Source organism: Eumetopias jubatus, unplaced genomic scaffold (assembly GCF_037043125.1).
Source record: "Eumetopias jubatus isolate StellerSeaLion01/CBP00866 unplaced genomic scaffold, mEumJub1_p1.0 scaffold_8, whole genome shotgun sequence".
NCBI classification, from domain to species: Eukaryota; Metazoa; Chordata; class Mammalia; order Carnivora; family Otariidae; genus Eumetopias; species Eumetopias jubatus.
This window is the reverse complement of record NW_028274814.1, coordinates 96,778,047-96,794,941: the sequence shown is the minus strand read 5'-3', so window position 1 is coordinate 96,794,941 and position 16,895 is coordinate 96,778,047.

Genomic DNA, 16,895 nt, shown 5'->3' with positions numbered 1-16,895 from the left:
AGACTGGGGGAAAAAAGCAAAATCTGAAAGGCAGCATTGCATGATGGAGCCCGAGTCAAGATCCAAGGACAAAATCCAAACAAAGCAACAGTGTGAAGAAGGAAGTCAGAGACCTGGTATAAAACACTGGGATAGAAAGCAAGGTGAATGGAATTGGAATGGAGGAAAGAGGGTTGAGTCTTGAATCTCTGAGACCCTATAGGGAGCTACTAAATGTACTGGGCAATTTAGACAAAAGTGGAGTTGAACACCTGTTGTTGAAGCTTATGCTGGAGAGGACTGGGATAGGAGCGTGTGGTTTCTGGCACAAGTTCATTCCTGCGATATTTGTAGCTCAGTTTGCCTGCCGGTGATGCCAAGATCCTATTGACCACAAAGAGGAATGTTCTCATTTCCATTTGTTTTGGCAATTGCTGAGATTGCTTCTTACTTGGCTGATTCTACAGGTATTTTAATGAAAAGAAAGAAAGTGTTCTCAGGAGCTTTGATTCATTTTGCCATTTTCGGTCAATTCCCAAATTTTATCTAAAGATGTATATCTTTGTAAGACACAGAAGAAATATGAATATAAAATATAAGTTCCAATGGCTTTTATAATATTCTACGAATATACATCCCCCACACCCACTTCCAGAACAGACTAGAATTAATTTTAGATATCTAGCATTCACAGGTGTAGGCTGCTTGCATAAGATGGCAAACAGAAGGGTTAGTTGCCCAAGGTTATGTGATATGGCAATATGCCCAGGAGGAACTAGAATAAAATTATTAGGTCATTTAGACTTTCCAAAGCCTTAACATGATCATCTTTTTGAGAGATGACTGGACAGTTTTGATATTAAGTTTCCAGCATTGATGCCATTTGAAAACTGGCCACTTAAATGAAGCGTATTTTGTCAGGGAACTTTAGAAAAGCTAATGTGTTCGGATAAAGGTATTGAGATAAAAGTCAAATAAGCTTTCAACAGAATGTGCTTTACTGGGCCAAAAAATTGCTGTGTAGCCCTGCCTTGAATCAGCAGAGACAACCTCAGGAATTGTGAAACATACAAACAGAACCCTGAACCACAGCACCTCCTGGATGTCAGAAACAAACCTTCCAGAGCCAGTGCATGTTTTCATTCCAGAGTGCTCCACTAAAGTTCTATTTTACAGTGGATTTTAAAAACACATGAGCAGAGGGGCATCTGGGTGACATAGTCAGTTTAGCATCTGACTCTTGGTTTCGGCTCAGGTCGTGATATCAAGCCCCACGTCCGGCTCCCCGCTCAGCACGGAGTTGGCTTGAGATTCTCTCTCCCTCTCCCTCTGCCCCTCCCACCCATGCTCTCTCTCTCTCTCAAATAAATAAATAAACCTTTTCAAAAACTACATGAGCATTGTTGGAGCACAGCATGTGATGGGCAGCTACTGAACACCCACAAAAACAAGTCAAACCAATGAGATATCAGATTAAGACTTTTATCATTAATATACAATAACTGGTCTTTCCAAGCACGGAGGAATGCTTCCTTCATTTCATTTGTAAATTTTACCTTTAAAACTTGCTCTCACTTGGAGACTATTTTTCCTAGCACTCATTTATTCATCCATCAATATCTTTGGAGTATTTACTATGTGCCAGTCCTCATGTGGGTGGGTGGGAAGACAACGAAAAATAAGAATAAGGCAGACTCTGTTCTTGACACTGGCTTGTGAAATCTAGCTCTCTGCAGCCCCCCAGGCTCTCAGCCCCTCAACCCAGGGAGTTCACTGAGCCTTGCCTGGGATTCCCCTCCCTGCATTGCAGACCAAAAACTCTCCTAAGGCAGTAAGCTGGGTGGGCTCACTTGTTTGTCTCCTTTCTCTTAGGATCACTGCCCTTTAATGCCGATGTCCAGTATCTCAAAAACTAATGTGCCATTTATTTTGTTCTTTCCATCTGGGTTGTTTTAGCCAGGAGCATTAAGTCCGATCTCATTAGTTCATCTTGGGTGGAAGCAGATGTCTAGTGTTGATTTTTGAGAGTTCTTCATATACTCTGGACACAAGACCTTTGTCAAATATGTGCTTTGCAAATACTTTCTCCCATTCCATCATTTGTCTCTTTATTCTCTTAGCAGTTTCTTTTGCAGAGAAAAAGTTTAAAATTTTGATGTTCAGTTTGGTATCATATCAAAGAACCCTTTTCCTAATCCCAGGTCACAAAAGTTTTCTCCTAGGCATTTGCTACTTTTAGTGCTCTTGTTCCTATCATTCTGTTTCAATTGTGTGCATGACAAAACTTATTTTTGTTGTTGAATTGTGTGATGATATCTTTCTCAAAGCAGACATCCATTCTGGGCTATAGTCCTCAGGGATTTTGACACACCTGTAATTATTCTGAGTCTCCACTGGATGTCAATACTGCTCAAGGAAAAGCCGTTCAGACAGCATTTTGGGTGCGTAAAAACAATCCACGCTTTGAAGAAGCATTAGAGTGGAATAGTCAAAAAAAAGGGGGGGGGCTAGAAAAAGTGAAATCCACAAAGAGGAATATCCCCCCCCCCCTTCAGTCCTGTAATAAACATCAGGCAGACTGGTGGAACACAGTGCTGGAATTTGTAGCACTATTGAACCTCAAACTTGAAAAACTAAATTCTATTTTCCACTCTGGCTCTTTGGTTGCTGACTTATGCAAAACTGAAACCACATATTTGCTTGAATTATTTGCCTAATTCTCACAAGGTACTTTACTGAACTGGAATTAGAGGTTTAATCTTTATTTGACTTCTTTTGTTCGCTTCCCAAACATGCACAGATTTCAGCAGTGATCAGGTAGAAAAGGATGACTTTGGTAAGAAAATGTCCTGGGCCATTTGGGTTCATATCCAAGGATATAGAACACTCAGGAACAGAAAAAAGGACCTGAAGAGTCAAGTGACCTTTGATCATACTTCGGGACGGGTTTTGCTTCCTAGTCTGTTCAAGGTCTGAAACAAGATAACACAAAATTGGATTTAGTTTGCTTTTCCTTCCTAATAATCTGCCACAAAAATACAATTTGAGGCTTAAACACTTTAAGAATTGAATTCTAGATATTGCTTTTAGTATCCTCTTTCTGAAGCAGGTAATTATATATTGTATTGCTGTGTTATATTTTTTATAAAATCTTTTCTTTATATAAGATGAGCAATTTTGAAAATTAGGAAGAGTAGGACATATACTATTTTGACTATATGTCCTGCAGGTGAGATGCAAGATTGCAGGACTGATTAGATTCTTTCAGCGAGGAATTACGCCAGTGCAAATTTTATGAACTATCTTAAATGTGTTATATGAATGTATTCGAGGAGGTGGTCGGTTGACAGAATGTCAACTTATCGTCTGGCTAGCATTGTGCTAATATGATTAGCAATATGAAAAATGCTGAAAGAGGGCGCCTGGGTGGCTCAGTTGGTTAAGCGACTGCCTTCGGCTCAGGTCATGATCCTGGAGTCCCGGGATCGAGTGCCGCATCGGGCTCCCTGCTCAGCAGGGAGTCTGCTTCTCCCTCTGACCCTCCTCCCTCTCATGCTCTCTATCTCTCATTGTCTCTGTCTCAAATAAATAAATAAAATCTTTAAAAAAAATGCTGAAAGAAACAACCATATCTAAAGCAGATGGAATTTTTGAGTGAACAATTTAAAAATTTTCTAACATTTGGGGAAAGATACCCAAAATATGGCTTAGGATATGGGGATAGTCTGATTCAAGCAGAATTCTCTCTTAAAGTAAGGTTCTGTTTTAATAAATATTCTATATTCAGATGTAAGTGATAGAGCAGACCTAAGGTTTTTATCTTTTTCTAGGGACTGTGAGTTTTTTGTCATGATCTATTTCCTGTGGGAGCTTAACTTCTCTGTGTAGCTAAATATCCAACAAATGTAGTATTTGAATTGTGGTTAATGGGTTGCCCTACAAATGTGTGCCATTCTTGCAATCAGCTGTATATAGCTGGTAGAATTTAACTGTGAATATATTCAGTTTCAATTTTCATATGGTGATAAGAATCTGTCCTAGCATGCATAATTTTTGGCCTACTTCTCCACAACGTACAACATGTCAGGTTGTTATAATCATATACATCCTTTAGCAACTGGCTTAAAGCTTTGCACTCTTATTTATTCACCGGGTCAATAATGTTTGAAAGAAAGGTAAAAAAAAATCTGCAGCGCGGGGCACCTGGGTGGCTCAGTCGTTAAGCGTCTGCCTTTGGCTCAGGTCATGATCCCAGGGTCCTGGGTTCGAGCCCTGCATCAGGCTCCCTGCTCCGGAGGAAGCCTGCTTCTCCCTCTCCCACTCCCCCTGCTTGTGTTCCCTCTCTTGCTGTGTCTCTGTCAAATAAATAAAATCTTAAAAAAAAAATCAGCAGCGCTTTTATTTATTAAATTTGCTTATGCTAAATGGAAGATGTAGATGGTCTGCTTATAATTCATGGGGTAGATTTTCCTATAGACTGCTGGCATAAGATACAGAAAATTATGAAGGTGTAAATCATACTCTGACATGGCTAAAAGCTTTGTTCCAGATATGGTATTGGCACAAAACTAAGAATATTGGACTTATTTTCCGTAAGTGCAGACCCATGGTTTTCATATCCTTTATCTTAATGCCAAATTATATCACTAGTGTAATTTTTTTCTGTTTTGACATGATCTTGTGTTATGGTCCCATCTTTCAAATTTCCTATTCAAATTATTTTCTGGCTTGTCTTTATCAAATCAGAGGAATTCTAAATCTGGAAGACTGCTAAAAATCTTTTGGATGACCACTTTAATATTTGAAAGTGAAACACAGCCGTTTTACAAGAGTGGAATATTGGAAGTAACGCATCGGAATAAAAACCAAATAATTCAAACAGACTCTTAAATAGCAATCATTAGTCCCAGTGTGTCAAATTAAGTCCATGCCTCATGAGGGAGTAATTTTTCCATTTTCAATTAATTAAACCAAGTTTTAACTTGGGTGGTATAATAAAAATTTTGCTGTAGTTTTCATTTGTTTGGACAATGAATAACTTTTGGATTATTTGGATTAATGTGTTGGTGTTTCATAATACCAATTTTTCCTGGAGAGAGAGTGAGTGGTTAGGAGAGAATCGATCTCTCAATAAAAATAATTAAACAAATTTAAAAAGCCAGATAATTCAAGAACAAACTTTTTCTCAAATATTACTTGCTACTCAAGATTAATTTCATATAACCTCATTTAATAGTGGTGTTTTCCTAGATGACTCAAAGATACCAATTCAAGAAGATTCCACCATCAAAATCCTTTGAGTAGAAAAAAATACAAATACTTCTTTTTTTAGTTTCGATAGCCTTTGTAAACTATGAAGTCTAGAATTTAGGAATTTGTGGTGTTAGGCCCTAAAGAGTCACGTAATAGAATAGCTGAGCCACAGGTGCCTGGGTGGCTCAGTTGGTTGGGCGACAGCCTTTGGCTCAGGTCATGATCCTGGAGTCCCGAGATCGAGTCCCGCGTCAGGCTCCCTGCTCGGCAGGGAGTCTGCTTCTCCCTCTGACCCTCTTCCCTCTCGTGCTCTCTATCTTTCATTCTCTCTCTCTCAAATAAATAAATAAAATCTTAAAAAAAAAAAAAGAATAGCTGAGCCACTATTCCTAGTTTGTTCCTAGCATGATGCAAGGCCACAGTAGGTGTTCAGTAAGTCAGTCATGCTAACCAAGTGAATGAATGAATTCTTGAATCCAGCGCATTAATACATAGCGCACCCAGGGGCTCTCCTGGGTGGCAGAGTTAGTTTGGAAGCAAATCGTGGAAATGAAGCAGTAATAAAAGTACCAAGGGTAGAGAATCCACTGCATCTTTATCCTCAAACTAGTACTTTATGTTGAAGGAAAGAATACATGCCCGCAAACTTTTACATCCATTTCCAAAACCATAAAGCCCAAAACCAAAAGTCTTTTCCCTAATTCATTTGAAGGTAAATCCAGGCCTAATCTGACAGATGCTATTTATGTTGTTTATTTATCCCACTTAGTATAAATATTCACATATTTTGCTGCAGAAATGCTGGTGTTTTTGATTACAGAGTCTTGCTTCTTACCCTGGTGGGAGGTTATATGATATACAGTCTATGAACTTTAATACCTTTCTAAAATATGTACAGTCTTGAGTTCTAAAACATTTTAATGCCAAGGTTTGGGATAAGGACTTGTGACCCTGTATACAGTCTGTAAATTATTGGGATGCTTCCTGTTTATTTTCCTGTTTGTCAATCATCTTCTCCTTTCTGATGCAACAACTTCCATGCACAGGAGCTTCTCTGGTGGAGGGTGAATGCTACCCTTTCTGTTCCCTGTTTTACAATGTGAATCACTGCCTCATCACCAGCCATCAGCCCTCACTGTGACTTGGTTCTATGGGAGCTGCTATCTGTGCTTGCTTAGCATGGGAAAGCCTAGTGCCACATGTGGCCTAGAGGAGCACTCAACACATAAGCTGGTTCACTGTGGCATCAGAGACATTACATCATGTCCATGATCACACCCACTGAGTGATCGGCATGTGGATCGTGCAGTTTTCTCCATGGAGCTGTAGCAGAATAGAACCTATCATTTGGCCTTTACTAGTTTCAGGTATTATCATCTGGAGATCCAGAAAGGGAATCCAGCTGCATATTTATTCTTGACCAAAGAATAGTTCTCCTGTGCCACTGAAGAATGATTACCTGGGTAAGTTGGACTTTTCCATGAAAGCCAGGTCTGATAGCTCTACCCCGTGAGGAACAAATCTCAAGCTAGAATGCCTTCACATCTGACTTTAAGAAACTGCCTAATTGGCCCAGGTTAAGGCTAAATCGGGACAGAGTAGGAGTAAAACTAAAATTAGTTAATTCTGTTCCTCATTAATAGTTCTGGCTATGGAATTTGTGGTGGGGGGCGGTTAGAGGTGTTTAATGCTCTAACTCTACTAATGATAGAGTGGCATTCAGACTGGGCAACCCAGAGAACTAATATTTAAATCTCAGGAAACAAACTAAGGGTTGTTGGAGTCGGGGGGGCGGGGAGGGCTGGGGTGGCTAGGTGATAGACATTAGGGAGGGTATGTGCTATGGTGAGTGCTGTGAATTGTGCAAGACTGTTGAATCACAGACCTGTAATTCTGAAACAAATAATATGTTATATGTTAAAAAAAAAAAAAGACTGTAGGAAGGGAAAAATGAAGGGGAGGAAATCGGAGGGGGAGATGAACCATGAGAGACTACCAACTCTGAGAAACAAACTGAGGGTTCTAGAGAGGAGGGGGGTGGGGGGATGGGTTAGCCTGGTGATGGGTATTAAAGAGGGCACATACTGAATGGAGCGCTGGGTGTTATACGCAAACAATGAATCATGGAACACTACATCAAAAACTAATGATGTAATGTATGGTGATTAACATAACATAACAAAATTAAAAATAAAAATAAAAAATAAAGTAAAAACCATAAAAAAAAAAACCTACTGTGATAACCCGAACATAGAAGGAAGGGTCGTTTGTTGGCTTGCACTTGTTTCTTTTTGATCCTGGATTTTGGAATGTCCAGAGAACACTGGTCCTGTCTGGTGCCTCTGATGACACTCTCCCTCCCTCCCTTACCTGTCCTCCATTACCATCTCCACCCCATCTCTCTCCACATCTAGCTCATCATCCGTTGCTCATTGTCACTCTTTCTTTGACTGACTGTGTGTCTGTCAGTTTATCTGTCTGCTTTTTTCCCATACTGAGAGAGTATGAAAAAGGATGGGAGGGGCACCTGGGTGGCTCAGTCGGTTGAGCATCTGCTTTTGGCTCAGGTCATGGTCCTGGGTCCTGGGATTGAGCCCTGTGTTGGGCTCCCTGCTCGGCGGGCAGTCTGCTTCTCCCCCACCGGCTCTCAAATAAATAAATAAAATCTAAAAAAAAAAAAAAAGATGGGAAAAGAAAGGAAATAGGCATTTGCCATCCTTTAGTGAGATTTGAACCATTACTGAAATTATTATTTATACCATTTATATCCTTATAAAAGTAAAGTCTTCATATAGCAGTGATGATAATTCTTAAATTTCACTTTGAGACCCTCTTCAACTAGAGATTAATTTGTATACTGTAAAAATGTGATGTAATCCATAAAAGCACTTTGAATTCCTTGGGAGATTTCAATTGAATTGCAGGGTGCTAATCCTTAATATTAAGATGCAGTCTGCTTGTCTATTGACCCTAGAATACATTTTCCTAAATCACCTAGTGTTAAATTTATTGAGCTATCATGCCAGAGAAGGTTCTGAAAGTTTCATTTTATAAGGGTTCCCATGGGAAATTTTCTCATCAAAATTCTTGCTTTGATTTGAGAGCTCATGTGACTATTTTACCTATTCAGAAGACAATTAAACGAATAAATCAAATGCCAGGGTCTGTAGAAAGTGATTAAACACGTCTGTTCTAATGTTTCTGAATGTTTGTACTCTGAAGCATACTGGGGACGGTGCTGAGGCCATCTTTTTGCCTTTCTAAGCACATGGTCAGCAAGAAGCTAGCAGGTGAGATTGAAAAGAGTTTCAGTACAACAGCTGGGCTGGCCTCGGCTCCTTCAGTGGCCTCTCTGGAAAGGAAGGTAACTCCCAGCTTCCCACCTTAAAACAAGCGGGAATAATGAGAAGTGTGCTTTTTGGGAAGCTGAGGACCTTGGTGTCCCTGTTCTGGCTCAGGCTATTTGTGCTGTCCTCTCTGTCTTTCACGCATGGCCCCAGAGTGCCCTACACTGTGTACCAAGGCTTCCGATCTCCAGGTGGCTCAGTGTCCCTAGACCAGATGGTACAAGCCCTAAAGCACAGAGGTCCCAAGCAAAAGATGTAAATGGGTGAGGTGGACCAGCAGGCAGCAGCATATGGGGACATAACCTGTGTACATGGGAAAGGACAGGTTTCTCCTGAGTTCTCAACAGGGCACGTGCAGTTCCCACGTGGTTAGAGCTTCCATTTTGTCTTTTCAAAAGAAACACAAAAATAGGATAACTTTTGGATGCAACTTTGTACTTTTAAAATATTCTACAGTCATTAAAGTTTTCTGGAAAACGGAAACAACCTGGCAACAGCTTGGATCTGGCCTAGAAGCTGTCTGGTGCGACTTCTGCACTAAACGAAGCAAAACCGGGAAGAGACATCTTAACAGTTCACCTGGTCCTCAGTGAGTAATACGTTCCACATTTTAAGGCTGTGGGCATCTGTCTCGTTTATTAGGAGCCAGAGAAAAAACCTAGAGATTATTCTAATACCACATGCAGAACGCGTGCAATATAGCACCATGGTCTTGAGCTCTTGACCATTCTTGGTCATTAGAGATCATCGCACAGTGCACAAGAGAAAAGAGAGGCTGATCAATTAATGTGGTTTTATACTCTCCAGCTATGAGCTCACTGCAGATGCTATTAACATTGACCCTGCAACTTATACCCTGCTTTAATGAGGAGGCGGTACCAGCTGATGAACTAACCATGAGGAACTCCCAGAAGAGACCACCCACGGAGCAGCTGAATTGAAGTCCCCATAATACAAACCATTGCTTGTGGGAAATGCAAAGTACTTAAGAGATGACTAAAATTTACAATGATTTCAAAATAAATAAAAATAAAGTTCACAATGATTTCAGACCCACTTTGGTCTTCCCCCAAAACAGTCTTATTTCAAGTGACTTTCTGTAGTGTGTGATTGTAACAGAGCCATCCCTTTAGAACCTGAACACAATTATAACAGAGTACAACCACTATTAACCCATGGTGAGCTGGGTCACCTGAATTTTACAGTTGTACCTCTGGCTTACCTGGATCTTATAGACATAAATCGTGTCTACATGATGCAAAGTAAGGGATTTATTTATTTATTTTTATTTCTAATTTCTAAAACTTGATTACTAAGTTTTGTGCTAAATGTTAGAAATTCAAAGATTACTCTGACAATACCTGTCATCAAAACCATGAAGCCTCAGAGGGAAGAGAGAACCCTAAGTAACAAACTAAATGTAAGGCTTCCCATGTTAGGGTAATGGTATGCACTGTTCCCTCAGCAGTTCCTGCTGCTTCTACTTCAACGTAGATCTAGAATCTACCCACATCTCTCCCTAGCCTCTGTCCCGGGCTAAGACACTGGATTACTGCCACAACCTCCAACTTACTCTCTGCGCTTCCTTCCTGGCACCATCATCCCCATCCAACTCAGAGCAACCAGGGCAATGAGAAAACAGTAATAAAGCCCTGCAGGTCGTTGTCTATCTCTCGTCTCATAGCACTGGCCCTCCCCATCTGGGCTCTGTCACTTTCCACGAGGAGCTAAATGCCTTCCTCATTCAGAACACTGCTGCTTGCTCTTTGCTCCACAGAGACCCTCTCCTCTGGCTTAAGTGTCACCTCCTTTGAAAGACAGCAGTTGCCTTAAATTCTCCACTTTAGACTCCATCTCTGTTTTGCTTTTAATTTTTATTGTAATGTGCACTTATTTTTGTCTGTTTCCTGGAATTTCTTGTCTGTCTCTTCCATTCGATTTTATGAAATCAGCATCTTTGCCTTGGTCTCTTATACCCTCAATATCTAACAGGGTGCTTTGTGTGAACAATAGTCCCTCAATATGTATTCCAAGAATGAAGGAATCATAAGGCCCTATAGGACAAATATAGGGAGCAATGAATTCTGTCAAGATCAGAGAAAAGGGAGAGATGGTCTGTCATTGTGTTAGTTTCCTAGGACTGCCATAAATAAAGTACCACAAACTGGGTGGCTTAAAACAACAGAAATTTATTCTCTCAGGGCGCCAGACTGGCTCAGTCAGTAGAGCATAAGACTTTTCATCTTGGGGTCATGAGTTCAAGCCCCATGTTGGACATGGAGCCTACTTGAAAGAAAGAAAGAAAGAAAGAAAGAAAGAAAGAAAGAAAGAAAGAAAGAAAGAAAGAAAGAAAGAAAGAAAGAAAGAAAAGAAAGAAAGAAAGAAAAAGAAAGAAAGAAAGAAAGAGAAAGGGAGAGAGAGAGGGAGGGAGGGAAGGAGGAAGGAAGGGAAGGAATTTATTCTCTCACTGTTCTGGATAATGGAAGTCTGAAATCAAGGTGTCTGCAGGATTGGTTCTCCTTTGCGACTGAGAAGAAAAATCTGTTCCATGCCTCTTTCCTAGCTTCTGGTATTTGCTGGCAATACTCACTGTTCCTTGGCTTGTAGATGCATAATTCCTATTTGTACCTCCATCATTGCCTGGCATTCTTTCTGTGTGTCTATGTCCAAATTTTCCTCTTCTTACAAGGGCATCAGTCATTTGATTATGGCTAACTCTAAACCAGTATAATCTTATTTTAACTTGATTATATTTGCAAAGACCTTATTTCCAAAATAAGTTCATGTTTACAGGTACCAGGGAGTTAGGACTTGAATATATCCTTTGGTGAAACACAGTTCAATCATGATAGTCATCTATCTCTCAGAGAGTGGGGTCTTAAAAGATGAAAAAAAGTCGTAGTATGGGGGTGCATGTAGAGGAATAAGCAGATGGTACATTTTGCATAAGAAAGACATCAAAGTTGGGGAGAAGTTGGCTGGGGGCAGACTTGAATATCACATGAAAAAGTTTTTATTTTATCCTATTGTTTTAGTCAGCTCAGACTGCCATAACAAGATGCCCTAGACTGGGTGACTTAAGCAATAGAACTGTATTCTCTCACAGTTGCAGAGACTGGAAGTCCAAGATCAGGGTACCAACAGGGTTGGTGTCTGGTGAGAACTCTTTCTTTCGATTGCAGGTGGCTGCTTTCTCTGTTTATTCACATGGTAGGGAGAGAGAGAGCTCTCGTATCTCTTCCTCTTCCTATAAGGGTACCAGCCCTATCAGATTAGGGTCCCACCGTATAGCCTTACTTAACCTTTTCACCTCCTCACAGGCCCTATTTCCAAATACAGTCACGATGGGGATTAAGGCTTCAACATAAGAATTTTGGTGGGACATAAACTTCATAGCACCTATTGATCAAGTATCAGTAAACTATGTTCCATGGGATAGAATTGAGGCTGTGAAATGAAGCAAACCTGTCCCTGAGAGGTCATCTGTATGCTCTGAGTCAACCAGACTTTGGTCAAGTGATATTCTAGAAGCTTCTTACTATCTTAGATTGTTCAATGACATGGAGAGAGACGGTCAGTTATATTCCTTCTTTTGCATGGAGTTCATGAGCCCATTAATCAAATGTTTGAGTACACTTTCGAGTTCATATATATATACACATTTGTCTCATGGATTAGGGGTAAGGATCTCTTAAGGAAGCTGGTCTAGAGGAAGAGAGACTCTGAGATCTTTAAGAGACAATAATCACAAGAGAGGAAGAAGTTCTGTCAGAGTAGACCTGACTGAGCCCTGGGGCTTCCGGGTATACGGTGAGGCACATGACTCATTCTCCTTCATACTACTGCCCTCACACCTGGAGTTTCCCTGTGTTCTAGGAAGAAGAGGCTGTGGTAAGAGAATTAACGAGTCCCCTGGAGCTCAGGCTCTGCCGGGGGCAAACCTCTGTGAGTTAGTCATGGGAAATGGCAACCTTCCTCCTGCCAGGAGAGGAAGAAGGACATGTGTTTTTGTCCAGAGGAAGTGTCAGCAGCCGGCATGTTAACCTGTGGAAAGAAGCCCCACTGCAGGCGATTGAAGAGAAAGATGGCAGCGATAGTAATTATATGTAAGAAAACCCAAGTCTCATCCCCTAGAATTCTCAGGGAAAGTGACTCACAAGGATGTTACATGTAGCGTCTTTAGGAATTTGGTGGAATATTCAAAGAGGGAGATCCTGAGGATATTGAACTTCCTGTTAAAAAAAACAGGAGGGGATTCAAAACATGTGTTGTGGTAAATGTGGTTTATTTTTACTCCCCTAAAGGACACTAATATTACATAAGGAGGCAAAGCATGAGGGGAAAAAAATCATGAATAAGATTCAGTGATAAAGTTTAAATATTCGAAGTTAAATTAGCTACATTTTTTTCCTTATAAAATGACAGATGCCACAGTACATATCATCATACATTCACTACTACTGGCCTCACCTGGGCCTTCAATATTTCCCAGCATTCTCACTGCATTTCTACATTTTACACCCTGACCATTTCAGACTATCTCTCATTTCCTCAAGCCACTGACCACCTCTGTACTCTTTCCTTCTCTTTTCCTTTCCTTTAGGTAACCCTGCCTCGTGTTTATGTCACAAATCAAGGCCATCACAGGGAACTCCTTCAAATTCTTGATGCAGTGTCTACAAATCCAAGAGCCTGTGTAGCTGTCCTTCCTCCTCTCTTACTGCAGGTGTCAAAGAGAAATTGCACTTGTTAAAAACAGCAGGGAAGACTTTATTCAAGACTATTGCAATATGGGGAGAGATTGAACTCAACTCCACTGAAACAAAAGTGGGAGAGTTTTTAAGCACTGGGCTGAGCTGGTGCGAAGGTCCTGGGGTTCACTAGGAAAGAGGATGGTCAATATGATTAGACCATCTGTGTCCACTGACTGTCTAACTTACTGAAGTTAAGTTTCCACCCTCCCACACAGACTGAGAGATAGGGGCCCTATCTTCCTTGATAATTACTTTTAAGAAATATGTCTCCTGGACATGCCTGAGTTGTAGAAAATTTACATCTCAGGGGGTTACTACAAGTAACTGCAGGTTTTCTAAAGTAAACATACTAAGAAAAGGGAAGCCAGGAGCCTACAGTTAGGAACACACTTCTCTAAAGTTTGCTCAAGCTAAGGGGAACGCGAAGGCCGTCTTGTCAGAGGGAAAGAATTCTCCCTCCTTGAGTGTGAACTCCCAACTCCTCTGGTCCCACTGAGTGGTGTCAATTCTTAGATAAATCCTTTTCCTGTCTCTTCAGCTGCTTTATCACTTCTGGATCCTTCCTGACAGTATTCAAACATTTCAAACAAGTCCAAAAGCAGCCATCTTAAACCGAACCAAACCAAACCAGCAAAAATCTCGTAAACTTCCTGTTCACTTCCACGTCGCCCTCTGGCTATGGCTCTTCCTGTCACCATCATAGCCAGACTTTTAGAGAGGTTGCTTATGCACACTTTCTCTATGTTATTATTTCTTTCCGACTTTTTCTTCTCTCTCTCTCCTTTTTTCTTCCATATATATGTACAGACTCAGAAGAAAGGATGTGGAAACTGTTCAACCAGTTAAGAGCAACGCTCCAAACATTGCTTCCACATATTCTATTGATCAAAGCAGTGACAGGGCCTACCTAGACTCAAGCAGGTGAAGAAATGGGCTCTACCTCTTGATGTGGGATAATTCAAATGTTGCATCCATCTTCAGAACATGCTACTGTCACATGTTTTAAAATTTTTAAAAATTAAAAAATGTGATTTTTATCACATTTAAAATTAAAAAAAATTTTTTTAATTTTTAAAAATTTAATTTTTTTTTAATTTTTAAAAATTAAAAAAATTTTTAACATCACATATTCAAAAAATTTTTAATGTTTTGTCAATTTTTTATCATGTATTTGAATCTATGGCATGCAAATTTAAAGTGATCTCTCCCTGGTGAATTGTACCACTTATTATTATGAGGGGGTCCTATGTATCTTGTGATGCTTTTTGCTTTTATCTTTTCTTTGATAAATATCAACATTGAAAAAAAGGTTGCCTGGTATATTTCACTATTTCTTTACTTTCAATTTTTCTACGTCTATATGTTGAGATGTTCTCTTTTTACCTGACAATCTTTTTAAACTATATCATTGAGACAATTGCACTGATTCTATGTCTGGTTGTTTAGTGCTATATCTGGGTTTACATCTACTATCTTATTATATATTCTATTTGCCCATAGTTTTTCTGTTTTTTTTTTTCCTCATTGCTTGCCTTCTTTACAATTAAAATTTTTTTCCCAGTACATTTTCCCCTCAATTAGTTTAGAAGTTATATATCATTTCTATTATTTAGGGATTACCTTTGAAACTGAAGAAAACTAAAGTTTAAGTTTAATCAATAACTTTATCTTTCTCTGGGATGATAATATTTTTAAAAGTCTTTGAACAGTTCAACTTAACCTACGTTGTTACATGTAACTTTTTGTGTAATTTAATTCTTGCGTTTAACCTTGTAAGACTGTGTTGTTGTAAATAGTTGATGTTCATTTAGGTTTACTCACAAATGTACAGTCCTATGTGTTTTTCATCCCTTCTTGTACCCCAACTTTCTGTCTGGGGTCACCTTCTTCCTAAAATTCTTGCTTTAGAATTTCCTCTACGAAAATGGTCCTGTAGTGGCAAGCTGTCTCTTCTTGTTCGTCTAGAAGTGTCTTGATTTCATTTTAGTCTCTGAGCACAAACATTTACTTTGGCAGTCCTGTTCTTTCAGTGTGTCGATGATATTATTACACGCTTCTCTGGCTTCTACTATTGCAGTGGAAAGTTTCAGGCCATCTTCATTTTTTGAAGGTAATCTGGTGGCTTTTAAGATCCTCTGTCTAGCTTTAATACTCTAAATGTCCATTAGGTTGTTTCTAGATGTGGATTTTCTTTACTTATTCTGCTTGAGAATCTTAAATGTGGGAACTATTGTCTTTTATCCGTTTTGGAAAATAATCAGGCATTATCTTTTCAAATATTGCATGTTTTTTATTATCACTCTCCTCTCCTTCCAGAATTATCATTGTACTTATGTTACATTGTTCAGTATTTTTCATTTTTTAACCTCTTTTTTTATCATTTCTTTGTCTTTCTCTGTGGCATGCTGAACCTCCTTCCGGCTTGCCAAATCTTTCTCCAGCTATATCTCATCTACTGGTATCTTTTCCATAATTTAAAAGAAGACTCCAAGTATTATGTTTCCCATTCCTAAAAACTCTCTTTTGTTCTTTTCAGATTTACGATGTCATCTTATTTACTTTATCTGTCCCTTCAAGCTACCTTTAGTCCTAACTGATCAAAAAAATCCCACAAAAACCCAAAACAAAAAACCTCAAGTCACACTTCTACTTTAAAATTGATGTGCTAAAGGCCCTAGTTTAAGGCAAGTGCAAACTTTTTCTAGAGGAATTCACCTTTATATTAGGCCTCACAGAATTGCATAAATAATTTTTATAACTAACTGTATGAAGAAATTTCGGCGGGGGGCCCGGCATGTGCAGTTTAGTATCAAAATCTCCCATGAATTACCATCTTTTCCCTCCTTCTCAGACCCAAAGTGTTTCCTTGTCCCCTAAGAGTCAGAGATCAGTTGAATTTCCTTCTGGTTCACCTTTAACTTGACAGCACTGTTTTGAGTATAGTTTTATAGAAGGTAGAGATCATCAATTCAGCGAACACATGATAGTCCTCACCCCATTTGACCACTCGTCACTTCCAACCGAGTAAACTGCTCTCAACTTCTTGGGTCATTCATTTCCTTTGGCTTCTATGACATCATAGTTTCTGGCTCTTTAGCTTTTTAGTTCTCTCTCTCCTCATTTTTTTATGTTAGAATTCTTAATGCGTCTGTTATTGACCCTCTTCTTTCGTGTGCATTTCCTAGGTAAATCAATCTAAGATGACTCTAACACCATCTTGATTCTAATGAAAACTAAATATCTATCTCTAAACTGAATTTTATATCTCTTCTGAGTTTCATTCCTACTTGACATTTCTAGTTGAATATCTCAATATTCCCTGAAACTGAACTTCTCCTAAACTGAGCTCCAGGACTGATGTGATGTCTCCCCCTCCCCCTCCCCAGCCTCCAAAACTGATTCTTCTCTAGTTACTTATGTCAGTCGTTAAGACACTGTAATTTACCCATTGCTCACTCCAGGGACCTTCCCACTTCTGCAGCTTACATCTTAACACATTTTCTCTCTTGCTCACTAGGCTGCAACCAGGCTTGTCTAAATGCCAGACTTCCTGGAAACTCTT